The sequence below is a fragment of the Balaenoptera musculus genome, chromosome 8 (assembly GCF_009873245.2).
Source record: "Balaenoptera musculus isolate JJ_BM4_2016_0621 chromosome 8, mBalMus1.pri.v3, whole genome shotgun sequence".
In the NCBI taxonomy this organism is placed as follows: Eukaryota; Metazoa; Chordata; class Mammalia; order Artiodactyla; family Balaenopteridae; genus Balaenoptera; species Balaenoptera musculus.
The window spans coordinates 39630171-39634223 of NC_045792.1; the positions used below are offsets into that span (position 1 = coordinate 39630171).

The 4053-nt window shown below is 53.9% G+C and overlaps 1 pseudogene; it reads left to right on the forward strand.

Annotated features, from left to right (window-relative positions):
* Positions 1-210: 210 nt before the first annotated feature.
* Positions 211-2950, forward strand: LOC118899961 (annotated as a pseudogene).
* Positions 2951-4053: the final 1103 nt, after the last annotated feature.

The following is a 4053-nucleotide window of genomic DNA, read 5'->3' on the forward strand; positions in this document are numbered from 1 at the left end:
GGGCGTGAGCCTGGCAAGTCTTTTACTGTTCAGTTGACGCTACCATGTCCCAGGCTCCGGGCTAGGCTGTGAAGTAGGGAGGGGGGTGCTGGGCAGGAGCAGAGTGGAGGGGAGGAGAGGAGAGAGGCAGGCCTGGCACGCTGTGGCCTCACCCACCCCGTGCTCCCCTCTAGCAGTGACTGAAGGAAGGAACCCGCCGCCACGGGCAAAGAGAAGACCCATATCAATATCGTTGTCATGGGCCACGTGGACTCTGGCAAGTCCACCACCGCCGGGCATCTCATCTATGAGTGTGGGGGGATCGACAAGAGGACCATCGAGAAGTTTGAGAAGGAGGCAGCAGAGGTAAGGCACCCATGCGCGGTGTTGGTGTTTAGGAGTGGGGGCGGGGAGGATTGGAGGATGGATGTCCCACTTCTGGGTGGGTCTGGCGGCAGAGCGCAGACAGTAGGGTGCACTGTGAGGTCTGTAGTGCCACTGAATTCCCTGGGATAGATCCCTCTGCTTGCCATCAATGCGCACTACTCACTCCCCACCCTTCGCCAGATGGGTAGGGGCTCCTTCAAGTACGCCCGGGTGCTGGACAAACTGAAGGCAGAGAGAGAGCGTGGCATCACCATCGACATCTCCCTGTGGAAGTTTGAAACCAGCAAGCACTACATCACTATCATCGATGTCCCATGAACATGATCACGGGCACCTCCCAGGTAAAGCAGCCCTTGTTCCCAGGGCCCTCCCTTTCGGATGGGGGCGGGCCGGGTGCAGAGGAAGGGAGGGAACTCAGAGTTTACTTCCGGGACTCTGGGAAGGAGGGTATCATAAGCCTTAGAAGGTTTTCCTCATCCATGCCAGTCATCAGTTCTGAAAGAACCAGAGAAGGACAGACTCTGTGAGGCTCAGATACGGGCCCCCTTTCAGGCTGGGGCAGGGACCAGGTTTTCTGATGCCCAGACAAGTAGATCACTTGGGGTCTGTCTGGGAGGAAGGAACTAAAAGCTCATTTATGGGACTAGGTGAGAGTTTAACTGGGAGGCGGGACCTCTGCGCACAGCAGCAACCAAGGGACCCACGATTTTATCAACTTCTGGGGATCATCCCGTCCCCGAGCTTTCCCAAGGGGCCCGGGGCTGCCCGAAACTCTAGCAGGCTTCCCAGCCCGGCCGGCGCCCCCCACCCCGCCACACCCCAACTAAGCCCTTGACCCCGTGGTGTCTGTGTCCTGCAGGCCGACTGCGCAGTGCTTATCGTGGCCAGCAGCGTGGGCGAGTTCAAGGCGGGCATCTCCAAGAACAGGCAGACCCACGAGCACACGCTTCTGGCCTTCACCTTGGGCGTGAAGCAGCTGATCGTGGCCGCCTACCAGGAGATCACGGAGGAAGTGAGCGCCTACGTCAGAAGACTGGCTACAACCCTGCATCCGTGGCCTTCGTGCCCATCTTGGGCTGGCACGGCGACAACATGCTAGAGCCCAGCAGCAACGTGAGTGCGGACCGGGTCTGCAGGTGCACATCGCGGGTCTTGGTCCCGGTCCTGGTCCTGTTACTGGGGTGGGCGCACCGGGAGCCATGACCCAGGCTCACCTCCGCTCCGCATCCCCATCCCCCTTCCCCGTACGTGCCCTGGTTCAAGGGCTGGAAGGTTGAGCGAGAGGAGGGAAGCACCACTGGGGTGACTCTGCTGGAAGCTCTGGACTCCATCCTCCCACCCACTCGCCCTGTCAACAAGCCCCTGAGGCTGCCTCTGCAAGACGTGTACAAGATTGGAGGTGAGGTGACAGGGCTTCTTAAGGAATGAAGGAGTTGAGAATGAGGTCTGGTGTCTGACTTGCCAGGGTTCAGATCCTGACTTTTAAGGTAGGATAAAGTGCCAAAGCCCCCAGCGTTTCCAGTTTATCTGATACATACATAGCATAAATAAGCCAGTCATGGGTCCTGGCGCTTCCTACTAGCCCTGTAAGTGACCTTGGTCCTTGCACCCCAGGACAAGGGACTTCCCCAGAAGCCAGTTCTCACTGGGTGGGTCTAGAATCTTTCTGAGTGCCCTTTTCCCACTGGACAGGCATTGACACTGTGCCCTTGGGCCGTGTGGAGACCGGCCTCCTGAAACCTGGCATGGTGGTCACCTTTGCCCCTTGCAGTGTCACCACTGAGGTCAAGTCTGTGGAGATGCACCACGAGGCCCTGCCTGGCGGCAATGTGGGCTTCAACGTGAAGAACGTGTCTGTGAAGGACATCCGTCGTGGCAATGTGGCCGGAGACAGCAAGAACGACCCCCCCTGCCTCCCATGGAGGCCGGCAGCTTTGTGGCGCAGGTAAGCTGCCTGGGAGGCCACGGGCCTTGGTGCTTGGTGGTAATGGAAATGCTTCTTAGAAATTAGCCCCGACTTCTACGGAAGGCAAAGGTTGGCCGAGAGTTGGCCCCAGATCACAGGTGCCATCCAATCTCTTCTAATTCCATCCTCCTCCCCTCGCTAGGGGATCATCTTGAATCACTCGGGACAGATCCATGCCGGCTATTGCCCGGTGCTGGACTGCCACACGGCCCACGTCTCCTGCAAGCTTGCTGAACTGAGGGAAAAGATTGACCGGCGCTCAGGCAAGAAGCTGGAGGACAACCCCAAGGCCGTGATGCAGCCGTAGTGCAGATGGTCCCCAGCGAGGCCACGTGTGTGGAGACCTTCTCTGAGTACCCAGCTCTAGGTGAGCCAGGGACTGATGGCTGCTGAGTCCTGGGAAGGAAAGCACCTCTGACCGAGGCCAAGGAGCCTTTCCTTCTATGCCTCTTTCCAGGAATTTCACTCTTTCTTCTTCCTTCCTTCCTTCCTCCTCCAGGCTGTTTTGCTGTGCATGACATGAGGCAAACATTGGCCATTGACGTCATCAAGGCCATGGAGAAGATAGCATCTGTGGCCAAGGTCACCAAGTCAGCAGTGAAGGCCAGCAAGAAATGAAGCATGTCCTTCTTCTCCCTGCAATTTAGTTTCCTCAGCAACCTCCACTATGTAGATTAGATACTTCTGTGTATTGACTGAATAAAATTAATAATAAAATTTAGACTAGCTGTCATGGTTTCTTCCAAGGAAGAAAGCGTGAGGTCAATGAGGAACCGCTGGGTAGATGAACAACTAACTTAAGGCTCATAAGCTTCAAAGTAGTTTTATGCCCTGGTTGGTGAACACACCATTCAGGTCTTAACAGCCTTCTCTTACCCAGGGCTCTGTCCTATCCTTCTCCTGTTTCCCACAAGGAAGAATTGTTTGGGGATGTGATAAAGTATAGTCACAATGGCATAGGGTGGGATCTCAGTGCCAATAGGTTAGTCCAACACTACCATGTCCTCGATTCCTGGTGCTAGGTGCTTTAGCATTCAGAATCCTGAAAGAGTAAATGCGAATTTCTCTTAGGCAGAAGGGAGGTACTATATATGGATGTTTGGGTTCAACCTGCTGCCCACCATGTCCATTTAGGTTAGGTTACTATGCCTAGAGGGTGAGGAATGAATGGAGCTCTGTAACCTTTTGTTCCCTAATTTCTGTTTTCCATTTTTCAGATGCAGCAGAGTATCGCCTCATGGCACTTAATAAGCTAAATTACATGCTCATTCATCATATACTGGGAATCAGGTCCCCGAGGTCTGCCTGTGGTGTATTCATCCATTCATCAAATATTGGCAGAATTTGTGCCAGATGTTAGTCTGACCCCTTAGACTTACTTAGTGTGTAGAGACAAGTAAATATCAGGTGGTGATAAATGCATAAAGCAAGGGAGCAGTGAGAATGGTAGAGGTGGAAAGTAGACCATGAAAGATGCAAGGCAGTGCAGATTTCCAATCACCCAAGCAAGATGGCAACTTGGACCAGGACGATAGTCATGATGGAGATAAGCAGTGAGAAGTTCTGACTATATTTAGAAACTGACAAATATCTAAAAATTGGATGTGAGATATAAGGAAAGAGGGTTAAAGGTGACATCTAGGTTCTTGGCCTGAGGAATTAGAAGGAGGGAGCTTCTATGATGAGAGGTGGGGGTGGATTGCTAACTAAAAGAAATGCTG